Source organism: Mercenaria mercenaria, chromosome 11, assembly GCF_021730395.1.
Source record: "Mercenaria mercenaria strain notata chromosome 11, MADL_Memer_1, whole genome shotgun sequence".
NCBI lineage: Eukaryota > Metazoa > Mollusca > Bivalvia > Venerida > Veneridae > Mercenaria > Mercenaria mercenaria.
In genome coordinates, this window is record NC_069371.1 from 70,178,522 (window position 1) to 70,198,741 (window position 20,220).

Below are 20,220 nucleotides of genomic sequence, written 5' to 3' on the forward strand. Positions count from 1 at the left end.
GGCACAAAGTGTGATGCAGATTCCCACTATGACATATATTTGGAAAGGTTAACTATTCAACATGTGATGACCATCTGAAATTTAGTTCCTACACACCATGCATACTGCTTCCTTGATAAACTCCTCAACTACAAGACTACCATATACACTTGTGGCATACATTTAATAGGGGATGAAAATCCCCGAGACGGTAACGTCCGTATATAGTTATTCGTCTTTGTTGTCTGCATATACTGAGGCAATTTTTTCGATGTTTTCCGGTTCCGGTTTATGTACAAAACGCAGACTGGTTGTCTGCAAGAACATCCGAGCACCCAGAATCAGTCACAGAAATTCGTAAACCGCACCAACATGATTCTTTCTCGTAATGAAAACTGTACACGCAACTGAAAAGCACTTTTAAAACAGTAAGGAAGTGTAATGGCTGTCAAGTTTCTACGTGGATTGCAAACAAACAAACAAAAAATCCTAAAGCCAGTGCGAGAACGCGGTAAATGACGTCACCGTCACGGCTTCCCATAAATTTTGCAAAGTATGATATTCGCTGTAAAAGGTATGATGGCACTAAATGTAAACTTCACTGTTTAGAGCGAAGTTTCACTTTCTTTTGAATGTTGATTATTTCTTCGTAGATATATTATATATAAAAGATAAATCCCCAGGCTAGGCAGTGCCTTAATTCATATTATGAAATAAGGCAAAGCCCCAAAGCGAGCTCAAAGAAATCGGATTTAGCTAAAAATATTATGCATCATTTATTTATCACACAGAAACTATTCCCTACTCACCAGAATTCAGGAGAACCCATTCACTTGAAAAAGTCTACATTTAGTGTCACCATACCTGTAACAGTGAATATCATACGTTGCAAAAATTATGGGAAGCCGGTGTCACGGTGACGTCATTACCGCGTTCCCGTTTCTTTCTGCTTATTAATGACATTTTTACCATTTTCTGGCCGATGCTTGATCTTTTAAATGAAAATAGTATTTTTTTTCAAACAACTGGAAAGCATTCTTTCATTATTGTTAAGTGATGAATATTTTTTAGCAATTGAATGAAGTTCTGTATTCACTCCGGAAAGAAGTACTTCCTGTGAGCACCTATCCGTTAGGGTGCGCTTTTTCAGAACTTCCGACGAAACTTTTCAAATCCATCACCAAGTGTGGAAGTATACTTGCGTTACCGTAAAGCTCTATTCTCGAGCTCGCTATCACATGAAACTACACAGCCTTGGCACATGAGTAGTATACAGGTAGGCATATAATATGAACTTAGGTGCTACCTAGAAGGCAGAGCTCCCTTGAAAAATCACCAGTGCCCCTTGAAAATTAAAGGAGTGCTGCTGGAATGACCTGGAATTATGGATCCGTTTTAAAAAGTTTATGTTCTTTAAGATCTATTAAAATTTTCATGAATTAATGATAATTCCTGATTTCTGAATGAATGTCTTAGAATGCATTAAGATTAAACTAAAGAAAGTTACAGTTCTTTTTAGAAAGAAGAATGTGTCCAACTTTAAGGCAAAATACTGCTATGATAGACCTCTGGTATGAGAGAATGAAAATCATTTACATGTACAAAGCTTGTTTAAAAACCAAAAGACTAGCTTTGTACATGTAAATGATGAGAATTGTACCCAGAGAAAATCACTTTTTTGCCGTAATTCTCGAAAACTTCTGTTTTATTTACTGAACTGCGAAGTTAACATTTTTATGGTTAATCTTTTAGCACAACTGATATAGAATAGGAATGGTACTTACTAGTAGGAGCCTTTTTGATGTTTATTGATAATTCATAGTCAATAGTTTGTTTCCTAGTAATAAACTCTGGTCAGTGATTTTTAAGCTTGTGGATGAAATATATGTTAACAGGGAGAAGAGCATTTTGTGCTTTTCACAGTTCAATGCCTGTAAATTTTGATCCAAAAACCTTTTTTAAAAAAAGTTTTATCTACTGACTACTGTAGGCTACAGACAGTACTACATTGGAACCTGACATCACTAACAAAACACTTGTTAAATATCACATGAATGACTTTATTTTTTTTTACAATACTTTCAAAACCCATAATAAATAAAATATAAAAAAAATGAAATAAAAAAGAAATTAAAAAAAAAAGACGCTTCTGATGAGGATCGAACTCCCGATCTTTGGACTTCAACGCGACCTCGCTAACCACTGCACCAGTGTGGAAGTATGACGTCATCAACACAAATATAAGTATATACAATAAATTTCAGTTGCGGCGGCGTGACGACAACCGTTTCACATTGAAAATATTGTATTTTACCTTTCTTTCTTCGTAGAAAATGTATTTAACACTAAATTCTTATTATCAGGCGCTCATTTACATTCTTATTCAACGTTCAAAGCAGTAAGCGAAACGCTTTTGTCAACTGTAAACAGCAAGCGTCTATTGACGTCTTACTGATTAATTACTATGAGCACTGCGTACTGGAAGAAACCCGAACAACGCCGATTCCAAAAACTTACCACGAATTTTCAACTCGATAGTAATGTCTGTACACAGTTTTAAATTCATTTTCTTTTTCACACGTCTAACCGTAATGCGACGCTATCGGCGCCGCTTCGCGGCGCCGGTAGCTCTGCTATTAACATTGTTGGCTTTCCAAGTAAGAACACAAAATGAAAAATTACAGGTTATAAAATCATTACATAATTAAATAATATCCTGTTTGTAATAGATATTTGAAATTACCGACCCCTACCCCATTGTACATCTTACATCAATTTTAGGCAACTGCCAGCCAAAATTAAGGGTGATTTTTTTTCGCAACAAGTAGAATCTATTTGGTAAAATGGTACAATATTAGCTCTATTTTAATTATTCAGCATTAATATTTGGCAAAAATATTGTTAGAAAGAAATATTCGAAGAAAAATCTTTTTCAAAATGGCGGATATCCTAAACAAAACCGCTCGTACATCCTCAAGAAAAATGGTCGATTAGATGAGTAAACATTAAACACGCGGCATATGAGAATTATAAACTGATTTCATATGCTTATCATATCTAGCGCTTTTGTTATGATCAGCATATGAAAGGTCTCATATGAGAATCATATGATAATCATATCAGTTTCATATGTGGTGATATTACCTGTGTATATGTACTTACAAACTGAATATAGAATTTCATCTATTGTCTGGCCGCCTTTGTGTTTGGGTGGTTAGAGTTGCTGACTTAAAATCACTGTAATTTCTTACTGATTAAGGGGCATGGGTTCGATCCCTGCTACCGGTCATGTCTTTTTATGTAAGAAAGATGACAGTTTCTTACGGAGGATGAGCACTAGTACTTGCTCTTTCCAGGAACGATTGATGCCTGACATAACTGAAATACTGTTAAAATGGCGTAAAACCCATCAAATAAAATTGAATCCATCAATTGACTTTACTCATATATATGTTATGTAACAGGTGCTTCCGCATACACCATTTTAATAGCTAGTTCCTAGTTTCAACTATACGCACGCACCCGTTTAGTTATACACTTGTACCTCATTTAGTCTTTGCACTAATTGAAACACAAAGTTCCACATTTCGTATATACACCCGGTTTGTCAGTTGATTTAAACACAAAATGCCCCGTTTTAATGTGAAAAAATATCATTGATTAACAAGTGAAGGAAGCATTCAAAGTGAAAAAAACCACAGAAACCCCAGGTCCACACATCCACATGCTGGATAATACTCCTACATAATTTCATAATTTTAGGTGATTTTGTTTAAAGATAAATGCAACACAAGCACTTTATGTTTATTTTTAAACAAAGGTAAGGAAATATAACTCCAATCTGGTCGAGTGAAATCCAAAACAGAACACCAGGTGTGCAACAGCACATGCTATATAGCTAAAAACCCAGAACAAAATCCCATGTGCACCACTTAACAAGCTGAATAATATTGCTACGATGTTTCATGACCCTATGTCATATACGTTTAGAGATACATGTGACATAGCGTTTTTGCCTTTTGATCCATATTTATTTTAATACGCTACGGGCCCCAAAACTGGTTTTCATTCATTAGCCGGGGGACTAATAAAAGTAATCCCCGCCAGGTGAATCTTTAACAGACGCAATGGAAACAAAAGGAATGATATTTTAAGATCAAAACAGCATTATATGAAAGGTTGATAGAACTCCCTTACGAAATCAGAAATCGTGACACCCTAAGCCAGTTTAAAAAAGAGTGTTTAAGATTTTTATGCGTGGATTACAAATAACATTTGAGCCGCACCATGATAAAACCAACATAGTGAAATTGTGACCAGTATGGATCCAGACCAGCCTGCGCATCCGCGCAGTCAAGTAAGGATCCATTATGTTCGCTAACAGTTTCTCTAATTTCAGTAGGCTTTGAAAGCGAACAACATGGATCCTGACCAGACGGCGCGGATGCGCAGGCTGGTCTGGATTCATGCTAGTCGCCAATGCACTATGTTGGTTTTCTCATGGTGTGGCTCATCTATTCTTTAAACACTTGTACATAATGATTATTTCAATTTCTGATATTGCCTAGATTTTAAATTTTAAATGGTGCCACATTCTGTTTACACAAACTCATAATACTTTTTTCCACTTCACGGTTTATGTTACATACTGATCATAGAATCGTTGGTATCACACTGAAATGCATATTTTGCAAAACAAACATGATTTATGATATGACAGATCATATCAAAATTGATTACCGATATTTTATTTTCAAACTATAAATAGCAGAAAGCATATTCCCTTTTGTATGATAATAATGCAGACCTGATCAAAGCCAAGTATATCCATCTGAGAAATATGTTATATCAAGTAGATAAAACATGCCTTTATTTCGAGAAATATATAATTAAGTTTTTGTATTCCCTTAAATTATACCTGTTATGAAAGTAAGACCTTACATTGTCTCAGCAAAGAGAACACTTTTATGCAAAATATACCCGAAATATTTTTAAAAGTCCATAAATATGTTTGTTGAAAATTATACAAAAAATGCGTCAATGGTTAATAAATTCAATTTCATAAAACATATCAGAACCCGGTTGCCCTATTTTTTGCAGATTAAATTTTCTGATCAATATTTATGGAAGACGTGGATCGTTTTTCTTTAATATCAAAACAAGTTTTATCTACTTGATACGTTATTATTAAATGCAATTGATTTTTATAAAAGATACAATGTAAGAAGACTGCACCTGTTCTACTGTCACCTCATATAAGGCATTCACATGTAGTATCAATGACAAATTGTAACGGACATTCGCCCACTGGGTCTCTTATCTTACAGAAATCCTTATTCAAAAACACAATAACTTATTCAGTCATCAACAGGAAAGTAGTACACAAATGCACTAACAGAGCATATATGCACAAAGGAAAGCATGAATTAAGACACAAAAGACGCAAACAAATACAAACATACAGTAAGCAAGAGCACAACATAGCCTCGCCTTGAAATGGACAATGGTAAATCCACTACAGGGAAGCTTAAACTGGTACTAATCCGCACTAGTTAATCCCAACCATGATCCTGTATTACAAGCTGGTGTAAATATTTTTAATCTCCAAAGAGTGAATTCCTTATACACGTATACGCGTACATAAAATTACCACAGGAACATATTGTTAAATACAAAGATGTTCATAAAGTTTTTTAGCTCGAAGCCAATGGCGCCATTAAGAACATGTCAAAAATGTACCCCTTTTTAAACGCATATTATTCTAGGCACAAGAATACTATGTTAGCACATTTAAATACAATACTGGTAAAGATTAATATTTTTGATAACTGGATTGATTGTTCGACACAAATTTCTTTATTTTTTAGGTTGAGTTAGACAAGCTGCATGAAGAAGGAATCTGGATGGTTTCTGTGTCAGGAAAGGTAAGACTTATTATATTATATACGAAGCAATCCATGACCAAAAAAGATTAATATACACATTGATTCCTGTAGGAATAAGGCTATATATTGATATGTTAGTGTTTTGAATAAGATCCAGTTTGGAAAGAGTAATTACTTATATGTTACAAAAATGTAACTTAAAGGTACTCCGTGATAGTGAACCTGAATTCATATAAAGTGTTAAAGCATTAAATATGTATTCCATATTCGAAAGAAAGATAATCTTCGAACAAGTTAAAAGAATTTTTGTGCGAAAATTAAGCGGATGATTTAAGGAGAAAACACTCTGCGTTGAATAGACATACAATTCCTAATTGTACATGGAACGTCCAGCAGGCTACATTTAAACCCGAAGTATGCTCGAATATCGAAATTATATTTTTAACACGCGGCTTAGAATTGAAGTTTGGTCTGTAACACACATGATCAGGGATTAAATCAAGTATACCAACTTTTATTCTGGTTATCTCCGTCCATCTTCTCAGATTAGTTTTCGTCAATATTTATCGACTTTATTACTTTCAAGAGGGAAAAATGTAAAATGATGACTGTTTAGAGTTTAGATTGTGTTGTGCAATCTTTCAGCTTTTACAAAGTTTCAGTTACTTTGACTAGATATAGACAAAATTGAAAAAGGGACATAATTCTATTCAGAATCCGAAAACCCAATTAATTTTTTCTATAGGCTGGAATAAATACAGCCAAATTTATAAAAACATCGAAGTATTATTTTGTATTAAAGTTTTACTTACATAGAGGAAATACCACGAGTGTTTTTTCATATTGAATTTATTAATTAAAACGAGTTGAAAAAAATGATAAAATGCGAGGTTCTGCCGAGCATTTTATCAGTTTTATATAACGAGTTTAATAAATCTAATGTGGAAAGACAGAAATGTAATATTCTTTTTATCACATGAAAGCTTTTCCTGTGGAAACATCAAAATTTCTTCTTTCTTTACCTATTATAGACCAAATAAATTTGCCCAACGTCTCCTTATAAATAAACGACGCCAACGTAAAAGCTGTATTACATTAGTGTATTATCATATTTATGTAATGGCTTTATTTCACTCCCGCGACGTCAAACATGTGATAAATGTACGTATTGACTTAACTTTGTTCCTTATGCCTTGTTTCCATATTTATATGGAAAACAAAAACTTGAATGATGCGCAGTGTATTTTGTAAATTAATATTAGCGTAAAATCCAAATTTAGTTTTCAAGGAGCATTTCCTTTTCACAGAGTAAAAATACTTCAGTCGTGACTCAATTTTCCAACATGGCCCACGGAATGTTTGCGACAAACAATACTTTGCAATATGCACTACACAATCCTTGAAAAGTATTTAAAAACGGTATCAAAGAAAATTATAAAGTTCAGGGGTGGTATAGTACGTCATCAACAGGTGCGCGCAACACTTCCAAGTGCAGCTTTTTTTCTGTCAAAACTCCTCGATATGGTGAGTAAACTTGCGATTGTTTCATTGGTAACGAATAGATTTTGAAATGATATATAGTCTAAAGTACCCGCGTGTGTCTCTAGTTTATCACTGACTTTTGCATTTTTCAAGAAAGCCTTCCATTTAAGAGAACAATCGTGCACAATGCACATCATGCAAACACTTCCCCATCCACCACAACATATCATATCGCATAAAAAGAGTTTCTATGCATTTCTAACGACTCAAAACCTTGACGGGTGTTCTTTTATTGCAAAAACAGGTCAGTGATACCTTGATTAATTATAGGAATCTAAACTTTTCCAAGAAATCAGTAATATAAGATTTCGCCTTCCCGGTTCACCAGCTGAATTGATGTACTTCCCGGCTCACTGACCAAAACTTGGCATGAATGTACTTTTGAATAATCTTTAAGTTAATTTTGGCGCATGGTACTGCAGTTACCATACTAGCAAAACCTAGTATTTTCAGTAATAAACAGTGCTGGATGAAAGCATTTCATTTACCTTGCAAGGTCTATGTTTATGACACATTTACTCTTTCTTTTTTCGAGTGCGGGAGGTCTTGGGTTCGATCCCCGGCCGCGTCAAACCAAAGACGTGAAAAAATGTACTAGTAGCTTCCTCGCTTGGCGCTCAGCATTAAGAGGATAATACTAGGACTGGTCAGCCCGTGTCAGTATAATGTGACTGGGTGGGGTATCATGCCACGTGTCTACGGTGTGATATTCCAGTGAGGCAGCACAATAAAATTGGGCATTGTGCTCACTGCTACAAGTAGACACCGTCGTTTATATGACTGAAAAAAATGTCGAACAAGACGTTAAACCCGAACACACACACTTTCTTTTTCAGACCACAACGGAAACACCCGTGATATGCCGAAACTGTCTAGTATCAGAATTAATTTATGAAGCGACACTTGGGTGTTCAGCTGTGTGATATTTGTGGACAAATGAATATAAGAACAATCAGAAAAAAAAGAAAGAACATAACCCGCTGTTAGTGGATGTCTGCGAAAATATCAGAAATGAAGATCACAAACGTAGTCGTTGTTTGAGATTTACTCACTCCAAAAAGTATGTGGCAATATGTGCAGACACCGTTTACAACAGCTCATTGTTACGTGTGACCACTACCGGACCATATTTAGCAATGAACAGCTTAACATTGTAGACGAAAGTGACTGTGCGTGACTATGGTGCCCTTAAAACAATTGTAATTCTTTTATATTTTTGTCTCCTAAGTCTGTGTTGAAGTCACAAAATCTCTTTCTTTTTAATACCATTTGACAGATTTTGATGAAACGTAACAGCAGTAATAAAATCTGTATGAGATGTTGTTGACAGCACATGCTCCTAACAGATAAAACACAGCAATGAATGATAAAAATGTGTAAATATTCTTGTTATCTCTATTTCTCGGTCAACAAACTTTATAGATAATTTTAAGAAATTGCACTGTATCATTTTTTGTCAGATTTTTAATGAAATTTAGGAGTTATAAGAAGAGTAGTTGCGCAAAGCCTCAACATTTCCCAGTTCGATGGTTTTCAGAGACTTATTGTATCATTTTTTTTTAATTTTCAAGCATGGCAGTGCATCTCCTCTTCAACCGCTTCATAATTTTTCGGCGACGCTGTCTAAATTCGTTTTCGTTACCTATGCCACGTGACTTCAGTTTGCAAATCAAACTACTTGATAACGCATTATAGATAATTTATCAAAATGGAAGATTTATGTTACACTCTGCCTGATTGGACGAGAGTTTCAATTTCTTTCACTCTGTTGATTGTGCTACGCTGAGTGAAATGTAGACAAAGCGTTTATCCTAAACGACGCTGTTCACAGTTTTAAAGCTAACTTTGGCTAAGTATATTTAGCAAGTATATTAATATATCTCAAAATGATAAGTAAGTTTAATAAATATGATAAAAACCTGTTCAAATACCAACATATATCAAATTAAAGAAAGAGCTGAATACGGTCCGCGTATCACATGAATAAGGGTGTGATAAGAGTCTTTATGTAGAGAAGAGCTTTTTAAAAGATTTTCCTTGCTACAATTGTCGTTTGTATATGAAAAGGTTTCTTGCTTTTGTGACTTATTCAGATTTCATATTAAAATGAGTATTTGTTTGCTTTGATATATTTGTTATAAATTATTTTACTGATTTATTATATATGAATATTTTTCTTTAGTATTGTATGCAAATATTGAACTCAGTTGAAATCTGTTTTATTATATATATGCTATATAATGACTGAATCTCATTACACTGAAATGAAGGTATGCTCCATACAGTCTGTCTATGTGATTTGACTACGGTCAAACTTTGCTTATAAAACAGAAATATTGAAATAATTACAATTGTATGTTTTGCTTGACCTTCACTTTTTTATAGGTGTGACGTCATTGTCCAAAGATTCATGAATAGCGAATATGCTATTTGTTAAAGCGGGATCAGTTGGCCTATTTTAGAAATAAATAAAAATAATAAATTAAAAAATCCTTTAATTGATTTTTTCTCATGTATTCTAATCAAACTTGATTTGTAGCATCTTTATTAGGCCCGCAGCCAACTTTGTTCAGCTGGGACATTTGACCCCTTTTAGGGGCTGCTAGAGCTAAAACTAGAAATGCCTTTATACAGCGTCTCATGAACAGCTTGATGGATCTTTGTCATACTTGATCTGGAGCATCATTATAAGGTCCTCTTCCAAGTTTATTTATATAGGAACTTGGGCCCTATTAGGGACCACTATAGCTAAAAGTAGATATGCCTTTCTTCTCATTTACCACTAAAATGTAATGGATTTTTATCAAACTCGATGTGTAACAATATCGTAAGGTCTCCTGCTATTTTGTTACAAATGGGATAGGGACAAATTTAGCTAAAAATATAAACACGTTTAATGACCTCTTCTCATGAACCGCTTCATGAATCTTCATCAAACTACTGCTGTAATTATTCGTCTAAGGATAAACGAAAAAAATTGCAACCCTACGAAACCTTTGCGAAAAATTAAAAGAATCATTTAAATTGTTAAAGTGCGGTGCTTAGTTTTGCAATTTGAAAAATGTTAGATGAAAGATGAATGTTAGATGAAAAATTCATAAACTTCTTTCCTTATTACAATTCGCCGACCATCATTTTTAAAGATATTTCTTGTTATAATATATCATGGCAATAATTAGTTTTAACGGTAACTTATTAATGACATCCAGAGCTTTCTTTTCCATGCTATTCCTTCCACTATATACGTTAACATATTATTTGACAATTTTTCCACAGAAAGCTGTCATCACTTCTTTTTGCACAATGGAATTATTACAAAAGTTTTTAATTATATTTTGGTTTCTTGTGGTGTCTAAATATTACCACTTGTTGAGATGTACACTATTTCTTGGTTAAAGAAAATAAGGGCATACAATGTGTCACGCTTTTGTCAGTTATGCGATCTTAATGAAACTGAAGGTGAATTTTATTTTTTTTAATGTAGAGTTTGTAAAGAATTATGTCAAAAGTTCATGAAACGTTATTGTACAAGTATGTAAGTTTTTATAATTGCTACAGTCAAGTAATAAGTCTACTTTCGTTGATTTGTGTAAATATATAACATTAGCTGATAACACGAGAAATGACTTGGAAGTGTATGTGCCTATGTTTGTGTTACAACGGCTTCAACTGTGTAAGGGTTTGGATAAAAAACTGAGTAAAATTGCCAAACTTAAATAATCCTTTATACAGCAACATTCAACAACTGAACAGTTCAAGAAAAGTAAAATAATTTAGATTGCAAGTAAAATTGTACTACTACTGTTCAAGCTCACCAAGATAGATTGCGCGTTTTAAAACATGCAGTTGGGTGCACTAAGATTTGCTAGCAAAATCTGAACATTAGTCATTATTAAATCCTGAACCGCTTTTAATTCAGTAGTGTAGATTCACTATTAAGTGGTAATTATAATTCAGTCGCATTCACTCTTGTTCTTTTCCAGCGCACATTTAAAGTCCCTTCAATAAGAACATTTCACTAGCGCAATACAGTCATTTCTCATTTTCCCGAACAGTTGTGATGAACTCGTGGTCCCTGAAACGTTAAAAATTTAAAATGCTTTCAAAACAAAAATAAATAGTAGCATATCATTAAACACTATACTGCACTGGTGCGACTTAATACCTTGCAACAAATATTAAAAGGTATAGCCTTTAAAAAAACAACACATAATAATAATTTAACTATATAATGTTGCTTTACTTAGTATGATATTATCAATGCATGTCCTTATTTGTCTCATAAAGTCTTGCCTTGAACTCAACTTCAGAATCAACACCATTATACTCGACCCGCCATATATATTTATCATTAAAAATAATTAGAGTAACAAGTTAGCTGAAGGTTTCCAAAATACTATCAAAACTTTCTATTTAGAGTGAATTCTAAATGTAATGATGTGTCGAAGTTACTATTTAACTACCTCTGATTAACGTCAATTATATCATTCATGTCAGTCACTCAGCAAGCCTTTTTAACATATATTGACAATTTAATTAATGCAGACTAGAAATTTTGTCTCTTTTTTCATCTTTCATATGTGCACTTAAAATGACAAATATAAGGAAATGTAGAGAATATATATCATACATATGCACGTTTATAGTATACAACAAATGTTCAAGGTGTGCCTTGTTCTTTCAATAATATCTTAAAATGCTCAACCATCTAGTGCAAGCAAGCACTGTAACAATTTGTTACGACAATTAATAGAACGTTAGGTAAGCGTGATCACATCCTTCCCGTTTTAAGTCATGCTGGAAATTGGTGAGCCGGATAGTGTGTCAATTCAGCTGGTGAACCGGGAAGGCGAAATTTTATATACTGATTTCTTGGAAAGTTTAGATTCGGATTACTTCTAGTAATCAAGGTATCAATGACCTCTGTTTTCCATAACAGAACACCCGTCAAGGCTTTGATTTATCAGAAATGCAAGAAAGCTCTTTTTATGCCATATAATATGGTGTGGTGGATGGGTAAGTATTTCCGTGAAGTGCATTGTGCACGAATGTTCTCTTAAACGGAAGGCTTTCTTGAAAAATGCAAAAGTCAGTGATAAACTAGAGACACATGCGGGTACTTTAGACTATATGTCATTTCCAAATCTATTCGTTATCAATGTAATTAACGCAAGTTTACTCACCGAATCGAGGAGTTTTGACAGAAAAAAAGCCGCATCGGGAAGTGTTGCGCGCACCTGTTGATGACGTACTATACCACCCCTGAAGTTTGAAAGCTTGAAAACAAAATACCGATAACATGAACTTCAAGTACAGGAACATCCCCAGGTTTGCGTCCTCTTTATCGATGACATTATATTTCTATATCAGAACAACATTCATTTTATTCAAAGTTGTAAAAACGATCTATATTTTTATGAGTTTAAATCTACAGGTTAGGGACATAAGGTCTTAGACATATCAATTAAGTAGATGACCCTCCGTTTGGAATGTAAACTAACAAAGATTGATTTATTTATCTTTGAGGAAAAGATATTTTAACATGTATAAAAACCATTTTAGATAAGATACATATATATTTATATTTTCACTTGTTCTGTTGTTGTATAATTTCCAGACTGGCGAACAGAAAATTTTTAAGCTGGAGGTTATTGGAAAAGCATCACGACAGTTAAGTAAAAAAATAGCAGATGTCTGCAATTGTTGTTTTGAGATTTTTTAATAGATTATATAGTTTACTTAAACGTTTATCATATCTTGTAATATAAATAGTAGTTTTGCAGATTCGTGCACGTACCTAGGTTTACTCGTATCAGTACTCAGGGGAATAACTTTTGGGGCCAAAGCTTATGAGTCATAAAAAGAATATTTAACTGAGCGAGAGAAGTGAGGTAAAGGGGGGAACGGGCCTTTATATCACTTTTTTTTGTATGTTCGTAATTTGAATTTTAGAAAAAACAGAAATGTTCTCTACAATGTGAACGCCACTATTAATGTAAGTAGTGCTACTCGTGGTATAAGGGGGAGTGGGGGAGGGGTCCCTACAACACCCTCTGTCGTGGTATCTTTGAAACTAACCGCCCTACACCCCTGAGATCCATGCAATTCTGTTCAAATATTTCAATCAGTAAAGTTACTTTTCAAACGTTTGTTCTGGGAAGGATCTGCATCTAACTTCTAAAATATAGAAAAAAGGAATTAAAAGTTTCCTATAAAGCTTCCTGAAAATATACACATCTTGTTTATCAAGAGAGGATACAACCCAAAACATCGTAAAGTACAGTGCTTAATTTACAGTGCTAAAATCAAACCAAATTTTAAGAATACAAATGACAAAATTACGATTTGTACATGCACAGCAAAGCACGGGATTTTCGCAAAAAATAAAATTATTTTACCGATATTTGTGTCGGCATTTAGGTAAATAAAACCATGTTTAAAATTCACTAGCTTACGTTTTAAAATAAAAAAATATATATATCTACACTCTTCAAGGATCTAGTTGGAAGTTTTGTTCAGTATATGTCAAATATTGTTTCAAATGCAATAATTCTACCAGTATGGTGTCAGCCCTAGCTGTACGTCGTGGTCTAAATTTAATTTGTAAGATATCTAATGCACTGTTAACTGTTTATAGTTGGCTCTATGACTAGGTTTTTTTTGGTTGCCTTTCCAGTAAAATATAGGTCGATACTTTAAACATTTTACCGAATAAACGTTTATAAACGTTATGTGGCACCATTATCGTTTTTGTGCCCATAAGTTTTTTGTCATGTTGGCGGTATTTACTGAATAACATTGAATGTAAATGTTTATTTTTTAAGGATGCAGACCTCCAGATTTATGTTATTTTTTTAATAAAAAATTGCTTTCATTACTTAATAAATTAAATGTACTATTTGGGAACAAGTAGTCGGACAAATATTCATATTTCGGCTCCATTATTTCCTCAACAAATATTTGACATAAATGAAGCCCACACTGCACATACTTCAGCTCCTTCTGCATCCGATGTTGTTATCAGTATTGCGTTGGGACGTAAAATATGGGTTTCGTGGGGCCTCAAATGGGGTCACAAAAAGAAGTTATTTTCCCCGTGAAGTAAACCAATAGTCGGACAATTATTTTGACGATATTGTGCTGTAATATTGATATCGGAATAGTTAATTAAACTATTTTTACACATTTCTCCAAAAATGCACATGAAAGATAACCGAATTTTAATAGCAGCTACGAAAGCATAGAAAGGCTAGCTATAAACAAACTCGAATTTCGTGTAACACCAATAGATATAGAATAAAATTAGTGCAAAATTCGACAGCCTTGCATTTTATTTAACTATTACGGTGAAATTAAAATTAGCACATGTTATCAGCAGAAAATCAATATGCAGTTTAATTATTTCTTCCCTACTTGATACTTGATACCTCGACAAGTGTAAACAACTGCGGATGCGCAATGCTATCGTTATGCCCCGTTAAGACAGAAAGCTGTTTTGTAAACACAGGTGAGGTATCATCATAAAACCTAACATTATACAGCGTTGTTATATAGTGGTTTGTTGTAGACATGAAGAACAAATATCTAAATGATCCAGATGAAACAATTACGTGAATAACGCCGAAATAAAGCTTTTATTACATGTGTCCGGAAACGGGTCCTGTCCGGACACTGGTTCCCAACCAGTAAAGTTTTTATGTGCATTTTAGAAACTGTTTAAATCACTCTTTTAATCAAGACAGTATACAGAAAACTCTCAAAAGGGTTAGTCATGCTATTGAATTTTGATGCAAAGTGGAAAGAATTTAGCTGTATTTTATATAATACACATTAAGATGTCTTCTTAAACTGCACTGGTCGTCTGACATAAATTGCTGTTTCTTTTAAGAGAATGAAACTTCATCTAGAGGCGTGTCCCTTTATGTTTCATATGATGATATAATTTCAGGATGGTTCCTGTGGCTGCAGGGAAACATTCCATAAAGAATACGTGGAGAAAGTGTTTGAGGGTAAAACAGAAGGCGAGGTTGGTAAATAAACAAGATTTGTTTCATTGAAACGTCAGTAATAATGACACATATCCTTAATCACACGGCTTTTGTCGTACAGACGCTATATCCCCGGAAAAGCCTTTCCTCTGACCCAAGAGTTGATCTGGATAACGTTGTTGCAGCTTAACGAAGACTGTGCAATTCTAAAGCACAAATAGAATTCATTGAGCTAAACAACTTTTCAAAAGCGGTTGGAACAATAAATCGGAGAACTTTTTGCTCAAATATTACTTAAAAAACCCAAGCCTCTAAATACTGAGAGTATGGTGCAATTTTCCTTTCATTATTTTTTTCTTATAAAACAGATGTAATTTGGTTTTTATCTGAAGTAAATGAAAACACTTGAAATCTAACCAACATTTTAACAAATTTGAAATTTTCACTTTGGGCACAGATGTCGACCGCAACCAGAAATGAGAAATAAGTTCGACCTATGATTAGTATATTTTTGCTCGCTTATAACAATATTTCCTTATCACTCAAGTATATTAGCTTATATCAACAAAATTACATCCAAAGAAAATAACTCTCTTCGCCCCAGACAAGGTTTTCAAAAAAGGAGATAATTCAAAAATTGGACTACCTAGAGTTATGGTTCCTTGTCACTGCACTTTCTCTCAATGTGCTCTATCCTTGTATAAAGTTAAAACCTGGTACCTTCAATAATGTTTGACTTATCCTCCAGACAAGAAGTGTGATGAATGAACAGACAGATGGACAGACAAGATGGCTACTTTAAGAAGTATAAAAGTCTGGGTTCCAGGAGAAAAAAATATATAGAAATTCATCACGTTCATCGGATTTGCCAATCTGCAGTTACATTTCAATAATTCACTGAATTAGGCATAAAATTGCTAAAAGAAATCTTGTTATGATAGCACTTTGCATAAAAGAAGAAAAAATAGTGCTTAACATGAACATTTTATCATATTTAACCTGCATTAAAAGGAAATACTTTTTTTTGCTATATACAATTAAAATACCGGTACCGGGCAATTTTTTGATATCAATAATACCTTCATAAAATTTTGGACAAAACATTTCAAGTACTGTTTAAAGACAGCTGAATTTACACAGACAAATAAGTTCTCCATATGTCTTTAAAATGCAGTACAGAAAGTGCAGCTAATTATGCAGAATGAAGAGGATGCAAGGTTTCAGAAGATAAAATATACAGAATTCACCAGATTAACAATGAATTGCAGAGAAATATTAATATCTGAAACAGGCCTTTAAACTTGCTATTAAGAGTCTAACGATTAAGACTTTGCTAATATAAAGAATTATACAAATGTAATTAGTGGTTTACAGCACAGTTGTTACTATCTAACCTGTTGTTTTAAAGAAAGTTATTCCTGATTTATGTTTAATTTTCAAATACGATGTACTGCAACAAAATTTATAACTAATGTTTTTATTCTGCTGAATTTACACAAAGAAATTCGACATCAATATATAACAATTTACAAGCAAACAATTATAACTAGAATAAAATCATTGCATGGTTTTAGAATACAAAATCTAAAGCAAGTCATCAGATTTTGCCAGTTTTCCCACACATAGTACCCTTTGCATGATAAAATGCACTGATTTTCTATATTTATAATATATTTTGAGTTTCATCCATTTGAACTCTATACTTACATCTAAGCTACAGTTTAGTCATACAATGTATTTTGGTTGACTGAGTAGTAATAAGTTCTTGCTTTTGATTTAGGTTTAAACAGCAATAGCAACATGATTCTATACTCAAAATTTGACATGTTAATGGTGTAATTGTAACAAAATGGATTAACAAAGAAATTTACCAGAAATTATATAGTATAGTCATAAAATGAATGAACTAGCATAGTGTGGTATTTAAACAAGCAGATCAGCTACCCAAGCATCTGCAGGTAATATGTACAGTACGCTACAAAAGACATTTGACAATTTCATGATTTCACGATTTCTCGATATTTTTTCTCCATTTCATGATTTCTCTATTTTACAACTTCAATTTTGAAAAGATTGATGTAAACCTAAAAGATATGAGCTGTATTTGACACAGATAAACAATTTTCTGTGCGAATGTGTACATTAAAGATGGCAAGGGCAACTTTCATTACAAATGTGGAAATCTGGCCTCCTACCTTTCGGGGGCTCCGCAAGCTTCGCTTCAAAAAATCAGAGCGTTCCGTTAAGCTCCTGTCAAATCATGCAAACACATTCGGTGTTTTTTATTTTAAGATAGACTGGAAATTTCACGCGTTTTGCTATGATTAAAGTAAATGTCTTTTCGGAGCGTTTTCGGGGCGTTTTCAACACATTTACGTTCTATCTTTGTCTTTGGATATTGCCTTGATCATGCGAAAGTTTTACTCTATACATAAATTTGGAGTTAATAAGTTGTTTAGTTTGATAAGCACACATGTCGCTTTCTTCTTTAATTTTCAGTTTTGTCACCCACAAAAAAATCATTTTTATCTATGTACAAATGAAGTTTAGACTGAGTAGATGTGTAGCCATCATGGTATTTCATGTACGATATTTTTCGACATGTAAATAGTATTATACGTAAAGCAAGAGCTATCCGTATGACAGCGAGTTCTTACGTTACTGTTCTCGGTAAAACAAAAACCCTTTAGAGTCGCGGAGGAAACAATCCTTATAAACATTTAGACAGAGTTCAAATATATAAATGACTTTGTCTCTTTCAGAATGTAAACATGTGCTGCAATAGCATTCCTAGCATTGACAGCTCTTGCATCTATGTAATGCATTATAAGTAAGATTCAGAAGCAAGGTTAAAGAGAACATTTAATTACATAATAATTAACAGCAACAACAAATTATCATTAATAATCATTGATAACCTGTCATGTTTACAACATGTTCCTGGTTTTCTTGCTGGTAGTTGTTGCTGCTGCTGAGGTTCGCTTAATAGCAACTGGTTTTGCTGTAGTTTTCCACTTGGTGGCAGTTGGTTTTGTTGCTGTTGTTGCTGTTCGATTGTTGCTGACCAAAGCTGTAATTTGACGGCCTAGAAGTCGACACCATAGTTTGTCTCACTTGGCTAATGTGAGAGGTGGAGCCTTTCCGTACCTACCACGTATTCTGTTTCTGGCTTGGACAGATTTTTTTAATGGGGAATACATAACAAATATAATAAAAAAAGATGAGAAATGAAACAGATCGGAATTTTGTAACAACTCAATCTAGTAAAGGCCTGAACACACTTTATGTCTTTTCTTCTTTATTCTAATGGACAAATTTTCATTGGCTGCAGCACACAGCAGGGCCCACTTTAAATGTTCAGAACTTGCAATTTCTTGAAGATTACTGTCAATGTTGCATAATAATCAAAAGAAACGTCGCAGTCATGCACGCTGCAAGAGAAATATTTTCAGTAAAAAAAAAACACATTGCAAATTCATCTAAAAATGAGACCGCTTATTCTTGTGGTGGTGTATGACCTAAGTTACCATGACGGATTCTGTCATGTCATTATTTCATTATGAAAACGCTACTTAAATGTCAAGCATATATATGTCATGTTATTTCAGCAAAATAATGTAAGTAAATATGGAAAATAGCCCTAAAACGCAAGAATAACACCCGAGAACTATTTCAGTCTGCTAGTATGTGACTACCTTATTTCATGCCATATTCCTATTTAGTGTATGTATACCTTAATAAGAAAATGGTGTAGATCTAAATGCATTTATAGAGGGGAAATTAACTTTATACAACTACATGTAAGTATCACGATATACATAGACACTGTGAGTGCATCATACTACATCGTATGTTTTTATTGTAATTAAAATCCATTTTACAACAATCTGAGACTGGAACTGTAACTATTTCTGCTCACCTTTTGGAAACCAAACCCTTATAGTCCGATCAATTCGTAACAGAAAATGCCAAAATACTTCAGAAAATGGGAAAAGCACCAAAATTGGCACAGCGTTTTATTAAAGCATAAAAAAACATTTTTTTTCATGGGACCTATTTGATATCTGTCAAGATGGCCAAAACTCAATATTTACCTTACAAGATTCTAACGAAAGATCATTATATTTACATTCATCCCCAAAATGCACCAAATATAAATGTATATGATAAAATAAATCCTAAATGTTCATCAAATGCAAAAATAACACATCAAATGATGTTAGTTTATTTCTGTTTCCATGGTAACGTCTAAAATCTAGCCTTTAAAACTTAGTTTAATATTATCATTGTGTGTTTTCCATATTTTAAAGGATATTTTGTTTTACTATGTAATTTATATTGTTTTACTTGCATTCCCTCCACAGCAGCATATTGAAACATTGTTGTTATTTTCTTACCAGTGTTTAGCCAGAGGGGGACTTATGGGTTGCCCCCATATGCATGTCAGTAAGTCAGCCATGCAAAGTGGGATACTGCAATAACTTTAAAACTACAGCAGATGTTTTCATGATACGTGGTACATGGATAGATTGCAGTGTGGAGAATAACAATGTCATTTAAATTTGTTCCTATGGCAATAAATGTTGTTGCTATGGCAACAAATAGTGCACGAATATGACACAAAGTGTCATCCTGCATTTCTTCAAATCTAATATAACACTGTTGTCATTTATTTTCATTAAACCTTACACGTCATGGAGTCTTTCTAACTTTTACCAACTGCTCATATGATTTGCCATAGAATCATCAATGTGCAAAGTATAACCATGAATTTTAATACGGAATAAGAATTACAAAACAACGCTGTTTATATATATATATATCTT

General features: G+C 33.5%; 1 protein-coding gene across 1 annotated transcript in view; it reads left to right on the top strand.

Annotated features, from left to right (window-relative positions):
- LOC123531960 (uncharacterized) overlaps nt 1–20,220 on the top strand; it is a 142,294-nt gene that overhangs the window by 16,528 nt on the left and 105,546 nt on the right. Inside the window, exons 4-5 of the mRNA XM_045313280.2 lie at nt 5,847–5,903; nt 13,024–15,432. The gene's annotated coding sequence lies outside the window, so the exon portion shown is untranslated. The remainder of the gene's footprint in view (nt 1–5,846; nt 5,904–13,023; nt 15,433–20,220) is intronic.